A 24,867-nucleotide genomic window follows, 5' to 3' on the forward strand; every position below is an offset into this window, starting at 1 on the left:
CCCTTATTCACCACTTAGATTCAGCATGTGAACTTCCAGAAAGATTAGGCATCCCTGGTAAGACATGAGGGATAGGATTAGAAATCGGTTTATAACAGGCGTGTAGTTTCAGTTTCAATACAGCTGCTTGTTTCTTAGGAAATTACGAATATGAAGGATCTAAAACCAGGTTGACTAAAGGTGGAAAAGAACATTTAGATCACATATTTAGAAAATACTTTCCTTTTTCATTTTCCTGTTCAGTTTGTACATCTGACAAAGAGTAGAGGACACAGAAAGCAAGCTGTGAAATATGGATTACTGGCCCACCAGTGCAAGTTCAAGAACAGAGCATGGAGCTGTACATAAACTGGGTAGCACATGCTGCTTTCCAGGTACAACTGAGTGTAATTTCTGGAGGCATCTATTAGACTATGTGGAATTGAGTAGCTGTCTGTAAGATGAACCTTGCATGCCTACTGTATTACTTACTATTTGGTTTCTGCTGAAGATGCTCCTTGGGGAAGGCTCTTGCTCTCTGTTGATCAGAATCCTTGAAAACATATCAAAATGGGAAAAAATAATTCATTCTCGGTTAATAGGGAAGTTCTTCAAATGATAGAATATTTATTTAAATGTTAGTTCATTTTTTTTCACACAAGCACCAGTCTAGATTACATTTGAACTAGCTTACCAACGATTTTCTATTCATTTTATTGCTTGACTTGACACTTGCAATTCAGCACAAGTTCTGGGCTTGTGCAGTGCTATGAAAACTGAACACACTGCAAGACAGTTTCAAACATGAATGCAGCACTTTTTATGGCAGGATGAACTCCTGGGTCTTAGAAGTCAAAGAAAATGAAATTTTCAGCTCAGAGGGTTAATGAATCCAAACCCTTAAAGGATGGAATCTGTGGAATAGTGACGTGTTGCTGTCTGAAGTGGCACTTTCCTATTTCTCAGAATTGCTTTGACAAGAAAATTGCACACACTTTGAATATTCTAGTAGCCATGGAAATTATTGTATTAAATTCTCCTGGGACAGTACCGAGAAAAAACAATGTTAAATTAATTACTAAATTCTGAGAGTACATTAAAACCCCCACCTCCTACACTGCTATGTATTGTGTACACCATTCTTTATTCACTCATTTAGAGTACAAGCAGTGATGTAAATTAACTACTTCAGGAGGGTGTTCTGCAAACTGAACAAACAGAAAGTTAGATTTTAGCAGGCAGGTAAAGTTTTTTTCTCTCTTTGCTTTATCTTGTGATTTGCAGTTGGATTCCTTTGCTACATACTGTTCCTGAATCATCCTAGATTAGTATCCATACTCAGGACATGGGTGACAGGAGGCAAGTGTCTGACTGATATCCCAGAAGAATGAGATTTTGGCTATGAGAATGAGAAATGTGTAATGTGATTAGACTGATCTCTCCCCATCCAGAAAAAAATGCATTTATAAATCAAAGTTACGATATAATTTGGTTACAGGTATTCAATGGACAAATGATCCTCTTTCTCAGTTATATATTTCCACTTACATTTAAAAACCTATTGATTCTGCAGGATGAGGAGGGAATCTCTCTGTGCTTCATTATTGCAAGTGACACATGATAAATTATGCTTTTCTACGGACTTTCATATAGTCTCCTTCAGAGAAGACTCCTTTCTTTTCCTCAAGTGCTCAGCTGTTAATCCATTCTTTTACTGGAAGAGATACTATGGCAGATGAAAAAAGTGCCTGTGAGCATGTTAATCATGGAGTGATTGATGCTGCCATTACAAGGAAAGGTTAGACAATACACTCAGCAGTTTTTACTGCTATTTACAACACAGTGCCAGTCATCCAAACTGAGGACTGATCAGTGCACAGACTTCAAATTAATTCAGTATGAGTCCTCTGAACTTAATGGCAAGTCTGATAACATTCATCTATTTTTATTTCCCCTCTCTCTTTCAGCACATGGTTGAAGTCTGAAAACATCTGAAATTCATGAGACTTTCATGGGCTGCCTACCAAAGCCAACTTGTGGCTCTGGCTCCCTGCACACACCCCTCTCATACTGGGGTCAGCCCCTGCAAAACCCACATATCTAATAAAACAGAAAAAAGGCAGTAGACAAAAGAACAAACTGAAAAAAAAATATTGTCATCTCTAATTTGTAATTTATTCTGTGAAATAGTTTCACAGAATACTCTTGCACCCTGCATTGCCAACATGACTTCATATATTTTTATTGGAAAATATGTGAATTCTGGAATGTGGGTACACGATTAATCCAAACAATATTGTGATGTAAGTCTGAAAAGGAAAACTTTTAAAAACTTCTGTAAATGCACTTGTCTTCATAAATTATTTGAAAGTAAATATATTTATTGAAGACCAAGCTTCTATTGACAGGGATAAGTTCCAGCTGTGCAATTAATACAAGCAGAGAGAAAAAGCAATCTATAAATTTAGCCCATGACCAACTCCATATGATTAGTAAAATAGAAGAACATTAATTCCATATAGCACATTTTCTTAAATATGAGTTTTCATTTCTATGCATTTCTTACTGTCAGCTAAACCCCCCCCCAAAATTCACACCTGAATATTCAGAAACAACTCATCTCAAGAAAATGTTATTCTAATACAATAATATTCAGTTTTAAATCCAAGAATGCAAATGTATTTCCTCTATGCTAATTTATTCTAGAATTAAAGCGATCAATATTAGCTCATCTGCACTTTAATTCCTCTAAATTAACTGTTTTTTATAAAAAGCAGCAGTGCTTAGTAAAGTATAACAAAACTATTTCACAACAATGTAGATCTTAAATAAGAATACCTGGGCCTTTCTAGCTCCATTATGGATTTTATAAATATCAGTGTAATTGAAGTAATAACCATAGTAATGACCAGAGTTTTACCTGCAACATTTGTTTCCAATATTGAACACATAAATTTCTAATAAGCTGAAGACAAACCTCCTTGTCCTCTAGCCTACCTTTCCCGGGTTAGTCCCAACTATTTTATTGTGGAATACTTTTAAAACTAAACCAGCCGTTATCTGAACAGCCATTTAAATGACCACAAGTATTTTTTTGGTCTGAAAATGCTTTCCTTAGCTTTCCAGAAGTGTTGTGAGCTGTTCACCTACCATAAACAAATGCTAACAGAGTTACCGACATACTGGCTAGCTAGAGGTTTCCTGGAGTTTCAAACTCATGAGGTGTTTTTCACTTGTAGTTTCAACACTAGCAAGTGCACCTGCACATCATTACATATTTGCTTGATGTTTCAGTGGTGTCTGAAGTGGGTCACGGTCATGTCAAGCATTCAGAGACCACACAGGGTGAAAAGCACTGAACAAACATTATCATTTATTTCCCCTTCACTTTATCATGGACAATGAGTCAACAATAAAGCAATGAACTGCAATGAAAGAGCTGCCAGATAGCTTTGTATGAGATATCAGAAACTAAAATAAACAGAAAATTCTCAACAACAATAAACAGCATGATCTTAATTCAGGTGCTTAATTTAGGCGACCAGAAGGACAGTATTTAAGCATAACACAGCCCCCACATGCTATGAAGTTTAAATGTACTTTATCAGACCACATCACTATCTTTAGCAGGTATCAGGGTTTCCTGCTATCACTCTTCCAGCAGATCCCAGTGAATTTCCCTCTGTTCCCTGTGTAACAGCCATTCAACCAACACGCACTGGTGACGTCTCTAATCTCTTAAAACAGAAGCAGATGCTTGCAAATCCTTCTGCCTACTGTGTGGTTATATGTGATCAGGCTCAGTCCTGTCTAGTGGTATGTTCCCTTGCAGCAATGCAGGATGGCCTTTCAAAATAAAAGGATTTATCCAAGAATTTTTTTTTGGGGAAAAAAAAAAAAGTAAAAAAAACCCAACAAAGCAAAGCTGTCATGTACACCCATGGCTACCAGTGTAAGTTGCCCTCATTTTTCCTGGGCAGCTTCTCCCTCTAGGTGACAGCCTCCCTAACACAGCCTGCTCTTTACTTGGAACTCTGATCCAGGGGTAACCCATCCTGTTCCTGCCACCAGAAGGTAATGCCAGTCACTAGTCTTCCATTAAATCACCACAGAAATTCCTTTCACAGTTCTCAGTAGTTCCTTAGTTTCAGGCCAGATACATTTACTATCCCTAACACTTCACCTTTCCCATCTAAACAGTTCACTGGATCACAATGCAGAGAGAATCGAAAAAAATGTCTCCTAAACATATTTAACAAAAGTAATACCCATATTCTCCAGCAGTTGATAGGAAGCTTTCTTGGGGAGACCTTGTTTGATTTTGCACTATACATTGTGATGTCCTACATATAAAGTTTAAAGGAAAATAGTTTAAAGGGGGGCTAAAATAAGACACCACACACTGTTGTCTCTTCTTTTTCATGTTTACTACTATGCAGTATCCATTAAGTCAGAAACACTCATCCTGGCTTTTTCAGCTAAAGGCAGTACAAATCCCTTTATAAGGCAAAATATGATAGGGCACTTCTTTGGCTTTCCAGTTCTCACTACTCCTTACAATAAATCCCACAACATACTGCAGCCTTTACAAACTGTTCCACAGTTCTCTTTTTCATGCATAAGGTGTAAGAACCACATAAAGAGAAACCAAAGACATGCCTGTGTGTTAGGGCCTCCTCATCTGTATGCAGCAGACCAGATTCCCACCAGTTTCTACCTAAATGTCAGTCCTAATACATAGTTATCACAGTCAAGGTGATTTATCAAGGCAAAAACAAGCCGAAGTAATTTATCTTAATCATGAAGACAAGAGTACTATATTTTGTGGGTAAAATAGCACATTTTGACCCCCTTTTTTGGTAACAGCTGAAACAATAAATTTTTTTTCAGCTGTTCCTTCATTTCAGCAAGTTATATATTGCTGCTAGGGGCATCAGCACTTAAAAAAAAAGTTCTTTGGATACAGTCTCCTAAGAAAGTAAAAATTTTAAAACAGCAAATTACTCATTTGCTGTGAATAAGGAAATGCCCACCAATGGTTCATAAAATCTTTTTGAAATTGAGAGCTGCAAATTATGCTTATGGGCAGTGATAGACACCTCTTCTAGATCTCAAGTTTTCACTGAAGAGAGGACCAAATAGGATTCATTTGCTTATTCTACCATACCCCCATAAATAATATCCTTATCAAAATGTGAGGTCAGTAGAAAGAAATCTCCTTGTCCTGTGTACTGAACCGCTTTCTTGGTGACAAGGGACATTGAATCACACCTCATGAAAATGTACCTCCAACTATTAACTCAACCAATGTCCTCAAAACCCAAAGGATTATCATAAAAACCCCAAAGGAACAAAAAATAAAAGGCCTATTGCCTACTGAAATTAAGAACAATAATGGGGGAAAGTAAGGAAAAAACTTAACTTCTCCTGTAATTAAAGAGTTTTAATAACATTCTCCAGTTTCACAGGAGCTGTAGATAAATGCAGTATTCAGCAAGTTATGTGTCCAAAATATGTGTACAGAAGCCCAAAATAAGCTTTAAAGAAAGACATCATAGATTGGCTGTTAGCAGGGAGCTTCAAACTCTCCATGTCCTTCAAGACCATGTCTCCCAGCAGGTAGGAGAACTTCCACAAATGAAGACAGTTTGGTTGAATGGACTGGTGAGCTGTTATGTCCTCACACAAGCTTACTAATGATGGAAAAGGCAACCAGCACTTGCCTCTCACTGCCATGACCTTCCTCTCTCCACTTCCCTTAGAGCTAAAATTGTCCAGTTTGAGCCAAAGCAAAGGAGCTAAGAGTCCAGTCATTTTATTCTTATGGAGCATAAGCAGTGCAGCTTCATTGTAACTTGAAAAGCTGTGGTCACTACCTGAACTTTGGAATAGGTCTTGGTTACAGCAGTACATTGCTCACACCTTTATTTTACCTTTATATAAACAGATCAACTGGGAACAAAGGCAATTCTTCTGGATCGAGTCTATAAGTTGTCCCCTTTGCCATTGCCTATTGCTCAACAGTCATTGTGCTTTTTACTTGCAACCTTACAAAAAAGCATTTGCTCAGAATTTTTCATACTTAAACAGTAGTTCAGCTGTTTAAAACCATGGTAAAAGAAATCAGTGTTCCAGACTCCCAAATGCCACCATGATTCAGATGCCTATTTCACTAGTATTTCCTAAGAATAGTTACTATCTGCCAATTTACACACAAATCCATCACTGATGGGGGGGGGGGGGGGGGGTGGGGGGGTGGTGTCATATGCCAACAGTATACTTCTCCACTGCCTTTAATTTAGATTTGTAATAGAATTTTTGCAGATAAACACAAGTTAGCAAAATACCGGTCACACTGGAAGGAGTTTCATTTTCCTTAGGGGAAAGTAGATATCAAATTGTGATAGAACTCCAGGAGGCCACAAAGACTAAATTATAAATCCCCAGATATTCTATGGTACGTCTACTAAACAATTTTTTACCTGCCGGGGGATTACAGCTGAATTGCTTCATCTGCAAAATCCAAAGTCCTTTGCTGCTACAGAATTATTTTCTACTAGGGTCCATGGTAGTTGGCTTCCCACTCACGGAAAGCCGTACATTATTTACAAATCTTTGAGTATAAGTCTGTTATGAATACATTAACTGTTCTTTTACCTTCAGAACTCATTAGCAACAGGAACAAATCTTCTGATGCTGTTTTCCACTATATATCTACTGCATATGCTGAACCTGCTGTGCCACTCAAAAGTGTTGTGTTTCCAACATTAGTCTTATTCTAAAGAGTGGAAAAAAAAAAAAAAAAGACTATAGGTTTAAAAAAAAATCTTTAAAAGAAAAATCCAAACCATGCTGACCCAGTAGGCAGATGATCTAACAGATTTTTATGAACTCTGCCTAGACACAGGGATTTATTGTCAAAACACTACAGTCTTGGTTTTTAAGCCTGGCTTCCAAAGAAATCGAAGCTCACATGATCACCTTTATCAATTCTTCCTTAGTAACCTTTGAACCTGTTGGTCAGTTTTAAGCAAATTTGACAGATGGGGACAGGGAAGATAGGGATCTCAGAGGTGGAAGTCCTAACAGGTTTTGTGAAAATTACGGGCTGGGTACAGAAGATAGAGACGACTATTTTGCCCATCCTGGGAGGCAACAGCCTGCTGGCTGTACCTGCACACCTAACTCAAATCAGCAGCAGCCTGGGTGGACATTTGCCCACTGGACTGGGAACACAGACCAAACACAGCATGCTGTGGGAGCCGAGAGGGAATAGGGGATGGAGAACACAAATCCACATAAACCCAAGTTGTCCTACTGAGGCTTGCTTGGTTTTTCGTAACTTTTCACAGACAACATCAGTGAAGAGATAACATAATGTTTTAATTTGGAATGCAAATGTTGTAAGAAATAGGCAGAGTTTGATCATACATGGCTAAATGATATAAACCAAAGTCATTGCCCTCAATTCTTGGAAATATGGCAGTATGGTGCTACAGCTTTCCTGTAGTCCTCCTGTTTTTTATTAAAAAGGTGGCAGTTAGTCTGCCTAGAAAAGATCAGAGTCCTCAGCCCTATAGAAATGGCAGTGGGGAGATGAGGGACAGGCATCCTTCTCCCAAACCCCTGGGTGCTACCTGACAGCATTTGGGGACTTCTGCAGGGAACACAAACATCCACCTGTGTGCTGCCAAAACTCTAGTTGCTGTGCACATACACTCATCAGGTGTATGTTCATGGGAAAGCTCAGAAAAATGGCTCCTGCAAAGGGCAGGCTGGCCTCTGGGGAGGCTAATGGGAAGTCCCAGGGAAGCCAAGCCGTGGAGGTAGGGGGTGAGACCAACACAGGATGGGGGACTCCCTTCCCTGCACTCCCCAACCGCAGGACCCCATGGCTGGAAGGGCCTGTGAGGACGCAGATACCCTCCCTTTCTGGGCTCAGCATATTCCACACAAATCTTTCATCAGGGAGAGAGGCCATCACTGAGTTAAATTGGAGCAATTTAGATGAGGACTATATTGGTATTCTGAATTGCAGTACTTTGGCTCTGCCTTTGTGTTTTACCAAGGACTGCACTGATAGGCAGGGTTTTAGCTATATTTATAAATTATGTTATGTGTATATGTTTAAGCGTGTATTCTCCCAAAAGGTAAAACTAGTCTTACGTACTGAGAAAGCAGACTGCAGTGATTTCTTTTTAGCTAGTTAAGCAGCCTGAAGTGATCCAAGAAAGAGTAATCAAGAAAAATGGAACATTATTTCAGTCTCCAATCAGTGTGCTTAGTTACAAGAATCTTTCCAAATACAAATGTGATATCTCTGCTAAAATTAGGATATTAGTTCTAATTACTGGGCACACAAAAATATCAAAATTTTGGAGCTGAACTGATAATGTTGCTATGGAAATAAGCTTAATTACTACAGACCAGCTAACAAACTTTTCAATGCTTCTATCTTTACAAGCTATCTCTGCTCCTGAAAGTTTCTGGTTTTTTCCTCCCTCAAATGGGGCTAAATATCTCTAGTGTTAACAGTAATTAAATTCAGATGTTTCAAGTCTGAGGCTATTCTAAGAACAGCTTGACAGAGGCTAATGCAAGTCAGTGTAACCATTCCAAACAATTAAAACCACATTTTTATCAATATACTACTTTAAACACACCAGGCAATGCTAATTTCCTAAGTACATACTGATGATTGCATTCTCTTCCCACACTTCTTCTCTGCCTCACACAGAAGAAAAATTTATGAAGAGGAGAGCCATGCAGAAGACTCTTTTCCTTCCCTCCACAGACTTTGGTTACTGATTACTCCTTATGAATACATACGTGTGCATATGAATATATGCATATATATTATTATATGCACACAAGAAAAAGGCCATTCACAAGGTCACTCTTGTGTTTTGCTTTCCCATGGTAGGAACCCTCATGCGTGAGCTCGGGGATGGGCAGGTCAGAGGGCAGAGGACAAGCAGCAGGGCTCATGCTCCAGCATCACCATGACTCCACATGCTGGATACTGCGAGCTAAGCACTTCAGAGGGGATAAGCTGGCTTTGCTGGGGATGGAGGGCAAAGAGGACAGGAAGGAGGCCCTGATCCAGTCCAGGAACTATATGACTGCAGGGGCTGAGACAGAGCTGGCCCTACAGATCTTGCATGCACTGACATGGAGGATCTGACTCCCTGTCACCTCCTGAAGGGACTTCTATCCACTCTATATGTCTATTCATCCTACTTGAAAGATGTCAGTGCCTCAGCCAAGCTGGGACAATAACACATAATGAACTTGACCCACTGGCTACCAGCCCACAGGTAGAAAAATGCAGGTAGTGAAAATGAACTACACAAACACCCAGTGGCTGAAAATATTTCATTTCCAGCATTCAGAAGCAGTCTGCAAATTTTTCACCAACAGATGAAAGATTCAACTTTATCAGATAAATTTATACACCATGAACAATTCAAGCAGTCTTAATAAACAGCTGAAACTGGAAAACCTACAAGGAGCACATTTTACAAGGTTCCTTGCTGGTGGACTGCAGTACAAACTTGCTTACATCCAATCTGACAAATGCCACTCTGTTGACTTCAGTTTAATTACCCCTAATTTATACCAGTCTGAAAGCAAAATAATTTAATTTCCCAAATGATAACAATACTGTTCAGTTCAGACACATTATTTTTAATAGATTCTTCCTCCATATTATTTTCCAAAGATTTTCTTAAATCTATTTTAAAATCACACATACTTGCCAAGTTGCACACAGTAATAATTCAGAGATAATTGATCTCAGAACAACTTTACCAAAAAAAAAAGTGAAACAAAAATGCCTCTGAAGTTCTAACACTCTGAAACTGCTTTCTAGATTGTAGAAAACATTTTCAAATTGGTTCAGAGTTGAGGAACCATGTCTGCTAGCTAGTACATATTTTTTCCTTGATGAAACTGCAGAAGGTACATCAGTTCTTGGATTCAGAGAACTTAAGCCCAGAGGAATGAACCAATTATCTGGTCTGACCTCTGCATATCACAGGTTATTAAATTTCATTCATTAGCCCCTTTATTGAGCCATAGAAGTGGTGACTTCCAGTTGGAATTTCAATAGTATCAGCTTTCAACTATTAGACCTTGACAATCCTTTCTTCACTAGTCCTTTACTATCACTATCCCTTTATGGCCAAGTTTATACACCACGTCACCTCTCAGGCTTTCTCTGGGGTGTTCAGTGCCTGTCACTGTATTTTCTTGCCTTATTTCCATGGTTGCTTCCCGCACCTTTTTCAGTTTTTAATGTTATTTTTGAATGAAGGATGTAAATTCTTCTAAGAAAGGAAAAAAGCCTCTATTTTTGCTACCCTGTTTATACACCCAGAGACTGCAATCAGCTTTTGGCTGTAGCGTCACTAAGTGCTTCAGCTTTACACCGAGTATGCAGGAAACAAAAGTAGCATCACACAGAACTTGTTTCTGCAACCAGATGGATTGCTTCAGGCTAACTGGCCTCATTAGAAGTAAGCAATGCCTCTTCCTCTAGCTAGGGCTTCCTAAAGGAAACTCAGTGTCTATCTGATGCAGATATAAGCTCCACTGGAGCCAGTATTGAGTATCCCATATCTGTATGATGTGGAACAGCCTCTGAAAAGATGTCTGCAGAGTTTAACTTCCTATCTTTTTTAGCACTACAGTTGCTGGCATCAGTGCAAAAAGCAGGCGCTGCTTGAAGAGTTCAATAGTGTTAAGAGCCACCTGCACCGGGGTGCTTCCCTGTAGCAAATTCCCTCATTTGGCCTGGAAAGGCAGAATGTACATCATGTGAAGGGAAGAAACAAAGCTGTTGTGACCTGCATTACTCTAGCTGCTGCTCCTGGAGCAAGTCCTTGGGTCACACAGGGCTCCCTGCAGCTTGCTGCCTAACGATAAATGGTTGGGAGAAAGACAGCTGGTGAACCAGCACACCAGGTGTCAGAAGAGACAGAAGGCAGGTTTAAAACACATGAAGTGTGATGCAGAGATCTTGAGGTTAACTGTTCATAAGCTACTTCTGGAATCTCCTGAGGGATTTAGAAGCTTATTACTTATTAGCTTATTCTTTATTAGTGCAGTGCCCCGCTAATGCAGCTCTGTACCTGGGGGACTTGTTGTGGTGGGGACACACCAGCACATCTGTGGCAGCGGCTAAGGAAATGTCCAGCCCTCTCACAGGCCTCGCAGGAAACAAGTGCCTAAGGTAAGTGGCAGGAAAACCCACCCCTGAAGAAAGCAAACACCACCCGACCTGTGGACCAGCCTCTGAGAAAATCTGTGCTGAGCTCTTTGAAGGTTTCCACCCACTTGGCTCTAAGAAGAAGAGCCACACACTGTTCACTGTTCTCTGATCACTAATTCACTGAGCCCAACAGTGAGTCCTCTGTGCCAGCTTCTGAGATGTATTTAAAGTAATCTATATGTATAGTCTGCAGAATAATCGCAGTGTGAACACGTAGTTGCTTGGCCCAAGCACAGGACACACACACCACCTCCAGAGCAGAGGCAACAAGGCTTTGTCTGCTCAGGAAGAGAAAAATTGGCCATGCTCCAACCACACCAGCACTCATCCCTCCCACACCGCAGCCTCTTGACCTCCGACTTCTGCCGACTAAACTCTTCTGGCACAAGTAAGGGCATCCCCAATTCACACACCAATTAACTTTGAGTAACCTCCCCCAGGAAAACAGTGTACACCATGCCTTCCCAGCAATCAGTTGTTTCAGTTTGGGCCCTGCCGCTACACATCACCTTTGGTTTTGTTTCTGGTAACTCTGCCACCCCTTGACTACACAAGCAGATGTCCTCTCAGCCGCAGTTCTCACAAGAGCAGCAGCCTCCCAGCATCTGCTCTCACACCCACAGTCCTTGCCCTTTCTGGGAGATGCAGCAGCTCCACCTGCTCCTTCCTCCTTAAAACGACTGGGAGTGCTCAAGCTCCCCACCACACTACTGAATAAGTGATGGCAACACTCCACGTACATCCTAAGGGCAGTCCCCAGGGACAGCACAGATTCTTGCACAGCACCTACCCACACAAGCAACGTCTCTGCCTCCCCTGGGCACTCTCTTTCTCCAACCTAATTGTTCTTTCCCTGGAAAATAAAGCACTGCAACGAGGCAACTGCAAAGTATCAGAAGGAATACAGGGTGGAAAGGGAACGGAGGGAGTAAAACTGTCTTTAACCTTATTCTTGACACATATTTGGCTTTGAGTGCTCCACTATGCAACTTTAATAGAGTTTCCCTGTGGTGGGGTTGTATGGATCTGTGCAAGAGCCTGCAGCGTCAGCAGGCTCATGGGGAATGGAGAACACCTGCTTGGAGACTTTTCTATGGAAAGGATCAGGGCGTCTGACAATCCCACTGAGATGATGGGGCCCCAGTCTTCAAAGGCTCCTCTGAACTCCCTGTATGTAGCTGAGTTTATTTACTCTGAGGATATCGATCCCCTCCAGCCAAGAGGGCACAGAAGGGCTTGTCCTGCTACAAGAAGGTCTGTTTGCCATGACCTTGCATTCCCTGAAATGCTTGGAAAGCTTTCTGAGACAGCTCTGAGCAGTGCACTGGACCAGGTGGCTAATTATAAAACTGACTGACTTTGCAGGCATACCTGATTCATATGGAGATTGACAGCAGGGCTCATGGGGTTGTGCTGTGTACAAACATCAGTTGGTTTTCAAAATGATCATTAATATAGCTTCCCCAAAATCTGCAGCACACTGAACCCCCTGCTGTATTAGCACAATCAGTCCATCACATTTACAGTTTCATATGATGCCCACCTTCCCAAGGAACCATTTAAAAAATTAATATAAATACAAACATTTCCTTTTCTATTTTCGTCTCTCTTAAAAATATTAATAAATGGATCTGTAAAACTTTTAAAATCAGGTTGTCATCTTTGGACATAAGCCATGTTTGGGATATCTCACCCAGAAAGGCAAATGTTTTACTAAGTTCTGGACATCTAAGTCCAGGAAACTATGAAATGAAAACTATTTTACAATCTTGCCTAGAGTTCTTGCCTCCTATATCCTTCATAATAGACATATTTATAATACATGGGAATGTATAATATATTATCCTAGATAGTAGTCAGTCAGACTAAAAAGAACCAGCATGGCATAAATCCACAGCAGATTTTAGCTTCTGCCTTTTCCAGAGAAAAATAGCTGGCTGACTGGCTCTGTAAGTGATGGATTACACACACACACAAAACACACAGACACCTGTGCAAAATGAGTGGTCTGATTCTCTAAGGAAATGTGGGCATCTGCTCAAACTAATTTTCCCCCCTATCTGCTTGCTAAAGGCAGTACTGTGCAGAATATGTGGTACTGGAAACTACTACACTCTGAATGACTGATGTGAATGCATTTGAATCTTACCACGACCTCTACACTTCCCCAAATCCAAGGCCAATTTCACTGAATGTGCAGCTAGTCCATTCCTCTGCAAAAATGCTTCTTAAATGAATTTGCAGGGCCTTTAACATGAGCATCATTTGAGGATTCCCACATTGCCACCCAGTTCACACTCATTACAGCACTTCCATTACTGCCCAGTCAAACAGCAGATAGTGTTTGCAAATGTTATTAATACAACTGCAACACCCTATATGAAGAAGAGCCAAATATAATATGCCATAATTCATCCAAGTCCAACAAATAATACCAGCTAACTATAGCAAAACTTACATGTCATCTAAGTGCAAAGTACTTCTTAAAATTTCTTTTTATATTAAGGCACACAGTTCAGGGGTTCAGAAGTAGCAGTCAGTGGTGGGATCCTTACCAGCTCAAGCAGCTGGGTGACTCTGATAAATAAGTTGGAAGCTAAGGACTTGCCTGAGGAGCCTGCAATAGCAGCACAGAGCACTGCTGCTCTGAGATGGAGGGGCTGCTGCGGGAAGGGAAGGGACGGCACAGAGCTGAGATGAAGATGGCAGCATGCCCTTCCTGGCTAGAGCTCACAACCCCTGGAGACAGAGGAGTTGGAGCAGGGAGAATGGGCATTTGATCAATTTTGACTAATGGTGATACTCACAGAATCTAAACTGATGGTTATGGGCTGAAATTAAGGTCTTTTCCCCTTTATAATGTACAGAGAGGGCCTCAAAGAGTAGGCTGCCACATTTTCTTTAAATTCAGTCCTTGTCTGCCTTATTGACTTGAAAGACCCTCTTGATGAGTGGAGAACAAAGAGAACTATGGCAACTATAACAGTGACTTCTGCTTGAGGAAAAGCAACCATTTTGATCAAATGAGTTAAAACTGTTTTTCTGCAATGTTAACATCTACTTTGTATGGATACCATATAAATAGCTGTAAGAAAAGATATGCTATTAATGATAAAAACTTTCCAGGCTTTCAATTAAAGGAGGAAAAAAAACCCCTAGCTATTCACATCTATGTCATCTGAGAGATTCCAAAGAGGGGAGAAAAGATAGGACATTTCTGATATTTTTGGATAAAGAAATGAGCAGAAGAAAACAAAAAATTTTTCAAGTCATCCTGAATAATCATGATGAAGCAAAAGCAAGTAAAATTGTTATCTTCCAGTTCCTCTAGCGACCACCTTGCTGTATGAGCCAGCTTCTACAGGAGTATGATGCAGAACCTCCAGCTCTTCCCAGAATTGTCCCATACAGGGTAAACACAGCCCCTCTTCACGCACGTCCTTGGGTGCCTCCTCCCACTCTCTTTCACCCCTTCTCTGTTCTCTCATGCAGCAGGAGAGGAAACATCTGACCAACAAGTCTGACTTTCACTGATTCCCAGGGTGGCCTCTCTGGCTAAGCAGCTGCTGTGTCTGGGCCCTTCAGGTCAAAGCACAGCTCCTGCAGGAGGCCAATGCCACCACAACATGCTTGTTTCAGCCACGCAGCACATCCAGGCCAGTGCTTGCCACTGCTTCCCACCCAACAGCAGCCAGCACACTGTCGGAAAGCAAAATCATTTTATTTTCCTCATAGCTGTAAGTCAATAAGTCACCTGGTTTAGTCAAGTAAAGCTAGAAGGATATCTTTGTATGCACCTTACATTTTCTATTTTGCTGCTAGAGTTGCCTCAAAGAGTTTATTTACTATGCAGAGATCATAAATGCAAATAAAGGAAGAAATTAAGAACTGTTGTAGCAAGTCTTGTCAAAACCAGATCATGAACCGCATCCCTGGATCACTGCTTTCATTACAAATGCTTCATTACAGGAGTTCACAACCTTCAATTAGTCAAATGAGTGCTAAGCTGCTAGGACTGATGTCCAAAGCACATTTTATTTTCTTTATAAATTCTTTTTCAAGAAGCTGCTCTGATACAGCAGATGATAAACAGCAGTATTGTAAGGGCAGAGATGTGCCTCCATTCCCCCTCTCTATCTTGCAGGTCTCCTCATACCCTCAAGGCAGGGGCACTGAACTCTCATAGAGGCTTCCTTTGGACCCCTAGTTATCAGCACAGCACGTTAGCAGAACAACCGCTGTCACCTCTTCGATTACTGAGGACAAGACCTTTTACCCTTCCAGGCTGCAAATTACCATCTGTCAAGCAGGCATAATGACACTCTGCTCTACATTAAGAAAAAGCACTATAGAAATGTTAATCAATTCTAATCAATACCAGGTGCTGTATCTGAAACAAGCCGCTTGTGGCAAAATGTCAGAACGGAGGTTCTCCTGAAAATACTGACAGTACAATGGGAAAAATCACTGGGCCCAAAATATCCCTCACATTTAAAAGCAGGCCAGCAGGACTGATGCTGAGGGGTGCTGGCATCACAGGAAGCCAACTTGAATCAGCTGGTGAAGGGAAAGTGATTTGGTTTTCAACACTGTCCACACAACCATTTTCATTAAAATGGATCCCGTGTCAAGTTTTCCAATGGTACTTGCATGACTGCTCACAACCACCACGTCAGGACAGGTCTGCATGTGCTCTGCCCGTACTGCCAGGGCCCACACAGGGTGTCACCAGGACAGTATCTCCTCCTGCTCATCACATTGCCAAAACCATGGAAAAAACAGAAAAATACATGGTACCTAGGGAGGTTTGAATCCTTCAAAAACACAAATGGTTGTTTCATTTCAAGGAAGAGAGAAAAAAGGCTGGGAAGAAAGGTTCATTATTCAGTGGAGGAAATGGGACATGGCCTAAAACTGAATGACAGAAATGTATAACAAATAACATACGTATTTTAAAAATAAGCTATCGCTAGCAGAGCAAGTCCAAGAATCATTCAGGGAAGGAACACACAGCAACCACACACTCACAATATACTCCATGCAGTACACTGATGGACAATAAACCTGTCTTAACCAGTACAACAAATTGGATGTGGCTCTCTGCATCTTTCATGGACCACCAGCTGCCATCTGTATGTTTCCATATTCATCTATCATTATCACATACTTACTATAATTGTCACAAGCTTCATGAGGCCACCCCTCACAGTGATCCCAGTCTGTCTTCCATGTAAAAATCAATGGCAAAACTGGAGTCCCAATGGACTGAGTCTTTGTTATTTCTAATTCCGGGGACAAATAATCTTTTTCCATAGGTTCAGCAGAAAATGAATATGACCCTAAAATGTTCAGAAAAGAACAGTAATATCTGTAGTATTTGGGAGAATAAAATATTTTTAATAGCACCAAAATATTGCTTTATTTTGCCTTTTATTGTTTTGGTATAATAATTATCTTACTTTAAACCCCTCAAAATCATAAACAAAATCAGATTCTTTTATTTTGAAAATGCAGGGGCAACCTGTTCCAGTTTCAAAACATTCTATAAAATGAAAAATTCATCTAAACTTAACAGTTTTGAGTTTGATCCATCAGCATTTTCTGAGAAAAAAAGAAAAAAACCCTACGCCAAAAAAATCTTGGTCAGCTCTTGTAAAGATGTGCTTTTAAAGATTCCCAGCTGGGCTGGCAAGAGGCATGAAATACAAAATGCTTTAGAAAGGAAATAAGCCTAACTACTTTTCTGTGCATTCATATAAAAAGACCCTTTTTTTTTTTTCCTTTCTTACCTCAAAAAACAGAGATATACAGACTGACAAATTGGAATTACTTACAAGTTAACACTGAAATTCCTGTTTGTCACTATGTAATACAGTAGGATGCTCTAAAATCACAATTTTTCAACAAGTCAGTATTAACTGTGAAGTATTATTAATTCTGAATTCCAGGTGGTTTGCCACTTTAAGCTAAGTACTAGATGAGGGGTTCATTTGGGTTTTTTCACTGCTCATTCTTGTGCATTTATGAAAGCAATTTTCTAGATCTCTGAAAGGTCCTGGGTAAAATACTGCAGAGATTGAACGCACAAAATATTACAGTAAATGACAGACGCAGAGTTATGTCTTTTGACAAACAGCACTCTTAATTGTGCATCCCAAACATGACTGAATGCAAGTCAATTTTCCTCTATAAGATATAATTTAATCCACTTCAGTGACCTGAGCCACAGAAACGATTGTCAATATTTTACCCTGACACCCAGACATCCATTAGAGGATCCCACCCTGACACTCTTCTCCCAAGCAAGGAGCTCAGTTCTCCTGAATCAATCAATCTGTGTTTACTTATATGCTTCCCCATCTATAACAGCACTGATTTAGTAAATCCCTTTGGAAATTAAATCTTGATATTAAACCCAGAACTTCAACATGTGAGCTGGCAGAATGTATTAGACATATGGATATTCCTCAGCTACAAGAAACAGGATTTTATTCACCTCAGGTTTATTGCTGGAAGTGTTTCCCTAGCACACAGGCTGCTCTGTTGAAGTATGTGGTGTACACAAGACATCTCAATAATACATGTACTCCTACAAACGGAAGTCTTTCAAGTTCCCAGGTCTGGCTGGAAGTTACACACCTTGAACAGCTCAGTGGGACTGGTCCATGGCCTTCTGAAAGTAACTTTTCTAACTGACTGAAACAAAAAGCTCAAGACATGCTTATTCAAAAATAACCTTTCCATCCTGTAGTTTGAGTATAGAAAATATTGAACTAATTATAAGTAGTCTAGCAGCGATACCAAACTATTTTTGTTGCCCCCATACCAGGGCAAAGGTGGGTATAGCTCAAACTCAGCACTCTATGGAATCAAAGAAGGAGCTGGGGGTTCAGCAAACCCTGCTGATTTGCCATGGCAAGTGTGACTCACTAATTCTGACTGAACACAAAGGGGATGAGCAAGACCAATTCTGAAAAACAAGCAAACAAACAAACAAAAAAACCCCAAAAAAACCCAAACAAAACAAACCAACCTCTAAGCAACAGTGAGAAATTGCTGGATTTTATGTTAGCATTTTTCCTAATTTTATGTTAGCATTTTTCCTAAAGAACCTGGCTCCAGGAGGCATGAGATTAAATAAGAATGAAAGCTTCCACTTAAAAGAATTTCTATTCTCCATGGCTGCAGATGAAAGTTCCCCAGAGCTCTGAAACCCTCTTGTTCCAGCATGTCACCATCCTATCAATAAAAATTGGTAATACCACCTCCTAACTTAAAAATAAGATTTTACAAATTTTTAATACCATCCTTTGTGTTGGGGCAGGGGAGGGGGGTAACCAGTCTCTCTTTGGGTGTATGTGAATCAGATTTTCAATTTCTTCACCATGAGGACTAGACCTCTGGAATCTGCCATGAGTGAAAGTTGGGACTTGGTACCTATGTCTGACTGCAGGAGGGACCACACCAAACCCGGCAGGACTTGCAGAAAACTGCAAGTTCTGTTTGAATTATCACTGCCCAGGTAGAAGAAAATGGCAGTTTGTAGCCATTCACTTGCACAAGTTGGGTCTCAGCTGGCTTTTCTCATTTATTTAAGAAGGAAAGAAGATTAGGTCAAAATTTGTGAAGGGCAAGAAATGGGGGGCTATTTCTTTCACTCATTCAATGTATACATCCATCCAAAATCTGAAGGCAAATGCTAAATTCTCACTATATGTAGAGCCAGGTTTCCCTTTAGCTGGATTTTTTATCATCAAATACACACACGGCACCTTGATTTGACACTAGACAGTTACAACCCTCAACTTCACACTAAAATAACTCATCAGTAGCACTTTGGAAAGTCAAATATATTGAGACAGTCCAACTATTTTCAATAAAAATTTTGTGGTTTATTTTGGAAAAAAAGTGATTTTTGTTCAAGTTTTCCACTCTGGAAAAAGATTTTGAAATATTGCAAGACATTAACAAGCTCCCTGTAATTTTGTGGAGAAAGAAGAGGCATTTTTAGAGCAGTTCACTTTGTTTAGAAACCCACAGTAAGACCCGGAGGAACACCCAGGTGCTGTCCAAGTGGAATTAGCACCAGCATTTAAGAGGACAGTCATTCAAGAAGCACTGACCAGCCCAGGTAAGGGCAACAGCACCCCATGCAACTCTTGGGTTTCTGCTAAACATTTTCTTGAGTGCTCATAATCCTGTCCTCTTGAGCACTGAGAAACTGGGCTGTTCATGTATACCTACATCCCACATAAGGCCAGTGGGGACACATAAACCTGTCAGCTCTGTAAATCCTTCAGGGCTTCATTCAAGTCCTAAGGGCTTGATTTGCTATGTTCCTTCAGACCCCAATATCCCTAACCGTGCTTAAGGCACAGGTTTAGGATTTGCTGTGGTTTTAGGTATCTCTGCTGTGAGCAATTCCGGGCCTAGACTCCAACCCTGAGGTTAAACTTCTGTTTTCCAAACTAAGAATCTCTTAACTTAATTAAAGCAGCTCTAAAAACCTTAGACCCTCTCTGGAATGGCATATACCCCCTAATGTTTTTATGGGATCTGCTCTGCAGTCTGTCTGTCATGAAGCACATGGAAGAAAGGAGCCCTGCATGCTTCCCCTCATCAAAGCATCATCATGCTGCACATCCATCTTAGCCAGGTTGCTCATGAAGTCCTTGCTTCCCTGTGGAGCAGGACTACAGCCCCCCAGAAAGTCAAACCTACACTCCATGCCTCATGGGCACCAAGGCCACTGGGAGTCCCTGTGGGCACAGCACCCACCCTGACTCCGGCTGGTAGCAAGTACCCCTGTGGGCATGGTAGCAACCAGCTGCGCAGCCTGGAAAGCAAGCTTTGTGCCCAGTTTCTGCCAGGGCTGCTTCCATTGACTGACCATGCTCCTCTGAAATAGGAATTGCCTACAGAGCAAAGCACCAGAGCAGCCTGGACAGGTTCAAACTCTACAGCAGCCTCTTCTGCCTATGGTGTTAAAGGGTATAGCCCACATAACATTCAACTTCTCCTTCTGCTTTATCTTAGGAGAGGTTTTGCTGTGTTATTTCAGCCACCTCTCTTCAGCACAGACAAAAAAAAACCCATGATTGGATAGTTCTAATTCTTCCACTTACATTTCTTTATTAAGGCTTTACTCTTTGTGTGCAGTAGACTAAAAAGCACTGCTGCTGAAAATCCTCCCGGCAAACAATACAGGATCAAAGAAAAGAACAGAATTCTGTGTGACTTGTTCGAAAGTGAATGGTGAGGCTAAACAACAGCTCAGGAAATTATGCAAACAGTAAGTATACATTCAAAACAACCCCCTATAAGCAATGCCCAGAGTACTCCATATTTTAAGTGGGATACAATAGCTGCTGTGCTATCCAACTGCCTTGATTTAAGCTCACAAAAAAAAAAAAAAAAAACAAAAAAAACAACCCACCACCACCACCTTAACATTCTTTTAAACCCAAAACAGCCATAGAAAATAAATCTTCAGTGGCAATCATTTTAAACTATGTATCAGAAACAAAAGAAAAAAGAAACCCAAAACTTTATACACATCATAGAAGAACTATGTTTTTTGCAGTATGTCTATAGTCAACTGCCAACTAATGTAAGGACCAAACTCCTCATCGCTAAAGAATACATGCAGGAATCAAACCCAGCCTGTCCTTTGTTCACACCACACAAACACAACACTCCTCTCTTGGATGTGATGCTTACCGGCTTCCAAGCACGACTACACGTCTGCTTCAAGGGCCTCCACTTAAAAAAGGACTTTCTTTTGCAGCTGTGTGGGCTATGAGAGAAAACTGAGCAATGCTTTCTTCAAGCAGCAATAGTAGCTGTGCAGCCAGCAGTAACTACCACCAATCCCACTCAGCTCAGCTGTTTTAACAGAACTGAAATGCAGAGTGCACATGTGTCCTGTGAAGGCAGAAAACATTTCCTTGCTAATTAGCATCGGAACCTCCTACCTGGGGAGGCACTAAACTGCACTGGTCATGAAAAATTAAACATCACCAACTGAAACAGAAGCGTTTTCTCTCAGTGTCAGGCTTTAGCACCATAACAGGAGATGGGAGACTCAATATGAAATAGTGATCACAAGAAATGATGAAGGCAATTGGATAGTCACAAACCCCAGCTTAACATGCAGAGTATTACAGTGGTGACAAGTCAAGGATTTTGTTCTCAGATCTGTTTGTTAGAAGCAGTTTTGTGCATTCAGCAAAGAAATCAGAAGGGAATAGCAATTACACAGAGCTGCTGCAGCTGAGCTTTTCAAACCATCACGCCAGTGCACCCCATTTCCCAGCAGGATGCTCCTATTGGGAAAACCCGGTATCTGCTTGACATTACCGTTCTTCCCACAGTGGTTCAAGCAGTAGGATGTTTCTGAGCAAAACTGTAATGATTCGATAGAGAAATGTTCCACCCATAGAGGGACAAGACGTTACCTCTCCAGAGCCAGCAGCTTCAGCAGATTTATTGCCTATTATCCCACAGCGGTTATTTTTCCTCCCAGTTTTAATTTTGTAGCACATAGCGATTCCTTGATACAAGAATAATTTGCATAACCAAGCAGAGACTCATTTTGAAGCACAACTTACAATAGCATCCAAATGCCATGCTGTAAAGCTCAACGGGGCTGAGAATGGCACATCAGGTTTCAGTCTTGCTATTAAATCTTAATACTTCCTGAGGGCTGTGTAAGTCTTAATTTTACCCTGTGTTTTTTGTTTTTGCCACAGCACTGCACAGTGTCATTTCAGTACAAATCAGATTAAAACCTGCACAGATTTATCTGATCTGTTCCTCTATCAAAGTTTCAGAATCCTGTTCTCTCTGGAAACCTAGGAAGACAAGATAAGGTGCAATACAGAAAAGATTAAAATAAATTGCTGTGGTTTTTTATTGTTACAAAAAGTGAATCACCAGGGATAAAGATGGTGTAAAAAGCTTGCTGTTCTCCCAGAGACACAGAATGATGGCTCCTGGCAACTAACTTACACATTTCAGTTTGCTTCCTCACTGTCTTTTTTTCCTTTTCCTTTGTTATTATTTAATTTCCCTGCAGAAATATGGTAGGACACTACTGCATGATTTTTATGCATAGATGGCATTTTTAAAAAATCATTTTGAGAGAACATGCTGTCCCACATTTATCCCATCTTATAGTGGAAAGCAGGTTAATGATGCTGCTTTGCTATGTCAGCCTGTAACTCCACACAAAGTTCTGCAGTTAAAAGTACCAAACAAGCACTCAATGAAGGTATTGCAGCACTCATTTAAAAACACTACACATGCATAATTGGGGATACAGCTTCTGGGTTATGTTGGCTTTTTATAGCTCTTTTTGTCTGCAATCCACCCTACGGTCTGCATGATTTCTTGTATATAAAGCTTCTCTGATGGTTTTCAATGATATGTTTTCCTCGTGCTTTTTTTTCTTTTTAATTATTCAGTGTTGGAATTAATAAACAGAAAATGAAAATGTCATAGCTTAGTGCAGAATGCATCAATTAATGAAGTAGGGTGCAGGACAATTTAAAGGTACATTTCCCAGTGGCAGGAGAGTTGATCCTCTTCAAGCTGGAATCCAAAGCAAAAATATCCCATTGACTGAAATGACAGCCAGCAGGCTTAAAAGATTCTAATGATTTTATAAATGGAGACAACCTATTTTTCATAAACAGTGACAGAACTTGGAGCTTAAGCATCATTTAAGAGATATAAAGTGCACAATATGCTCAAAGGGATTAAATTTACTTTAAAAAAGCAATTGCAGATCTCACAAAAAACATTGTAAGTTCGATCCAAATACGCATGTGATCAAAACTACAGAAACTTGCTAATCTCTCCACTGCATTCAACCTGTCCTATAATGAAATATCTTGGGGAAGGAAACAGGCCAGAGGAATTCATTACGGATTTTTTAACTCTTTGAAGTACTTGGTCTGGGCATAACCAGAGAGGTGGATGGGTGCTTTGGAGATCTAAGGGTAGTTTGGTCTTTGCTTTATCAACTGGATTTGAGGAAATCACTGGGATCTGATTGAAGCAAGATACTCTTATCAACTGGCCTCTAGCACAGTTTCTCCCCACATTCAAGAATGCAGTAATAATGCATACTGAGGTATTCACAAGGCTCTGAAAAAACTAGCAGATTCCAACAAATCCTGATATGCCCTTTCCAGAGGCAGAGAGGTAAAAACTGTCACTATGCTTCTTCACAGACTCTCGAGTCTGGATGCAGAGGCGTCCCTGTTTCCTTCTTTCAGTCCTCAAACCTCTTTTCTTTAACTCCTCTCAGCCACACAGCAGAGAAGAGGGATAGGAGGAGATTTCCAGAAGAGGTGTCCTGATCCCAGATCAGGGACAGGGATCTGCCATAGGGGGCAAAGCCCAGACAGTGCAAGTCCGAAACTACATTTGCTTCCCAGGAAAGTCTGAAGCAACACATACTAGATATGCATATTAGAAAGCTACCATTTCTGGGGAATCAATGGGAAATTATGGATTATATTAACATGAAGAACTGCAACTCATCAAAACGGGTTTTTCTTAGCAACTGTATTCCTCTCCGTCTTAATTTCTGTGGACTATGCCCAACATAATCCTGCTACTAGAAATTAAAGTTTCATTCTAGAAATAGGCCAGGCATCTTAGACCCAGCTGAAAAAATAATTTTCTTGTCTCGCCTGCTTTTTATGTTTAAGCCCTTGAGACACACATCACCTACTTTTTTATCATCCCAAAATACGCCCTCATTTTCAGTTGTTCACAGGCAATCAAATGCTGTAGGCTTTATACAAACACACAGTAAGAAACAGACACCACCTCGAAGAGTTTGCAGTAGGACGAGTGGGGAAACTCCACAGTAATGTGGAATAAACAGAGCAGTGAAATGTTTTGTCCCAGGTCACCAAAACATAAATAGCAGAATGAGGGAAGTGCCAATGACCTCCTGATGCTCAAGTTTAATGTTCCGTTTGCTAGTAAATCTTTCTTTCTTTTAAGCCCCCCATCCTTCTCATCTAGAAACAGTATCTTATGGGGTTGAATAAGCTGTTGGTTGACTTTAAGAAATCTGGAATTTCAAACACAATGACGCACTAAAATGTAATTCTCCAGAGCATCTATGCAAACTGATGCTCTTTGTGGCTATGAAAGGAGGAGAAGAATTCACACACACTCATTAGCTGTGTGCAAAAGCACTTTCTGAGACAACAAAATGTATGTCATGTTTTTAACTGAGGAAATGCAGAATTGAAGTTAAAGTGGAAATTATTATAATCTACCCTGTCTCTGATCCTAATCAGGGACAGATAAATTAAATACAGCAGTGTTAATCCTTGAAGGCATACAGGTATTTGATCAGGCAAGGTGTATTGATTGATAAAAATTAATTCTGACATCAAAACCTGTATTGACTGCTGTCCCTTTGCTTACCCAGTTTAACTAACGTGACCTAAGAGACCTGTGTTTCAGTGAGTGTGGCTCCATGTCAGGGACTGTTCCCCTTTCCTTTTATGCTGTTTCCTCCCCATCTATCATAACGGGACTCCATGGAAGTACCCTTCTGCTCACACCTTCACTACACACTGGCCTTTGAG

At 40.6% G+C, this 24,867-nt stretch overlaps 1 protein-coding gene across 1 annotated transcript in view; it reads right to left on the reverse strand.

Moving 5' to 3' along the window:
- MTUS2 (microtubule associated scaffold protein 2) overlaps window positions 1–24,867 on the reverse strand; it is a 320,319-nt gene that overhangs the window by 253,327 nt on the left and 42,125 nt on the right. The window contains exon 3 of the mRNA XM_074901374.1: window positions 472–532. The gene's annotated coding sequence lies outside the window, so the exon portion shown is untranslated. The remainder of the gene's footprint in view (window positions 1–471; window positions 533–24,867) is intronic.

Source organism: Athene noctua, chromosome 1, assembly GCF_965140245.1.
Source record: "Athene noctua chromosome 1, bAthNoc1.hap1.1, whole genome shotgun sequence".
Classification (NCBI taxonomy): domain Eukaryota; kingdom Metazoa; phylum Chordata; class Aves; order Strigiformes; family Strigidae; genus Athene; species Athene noctua.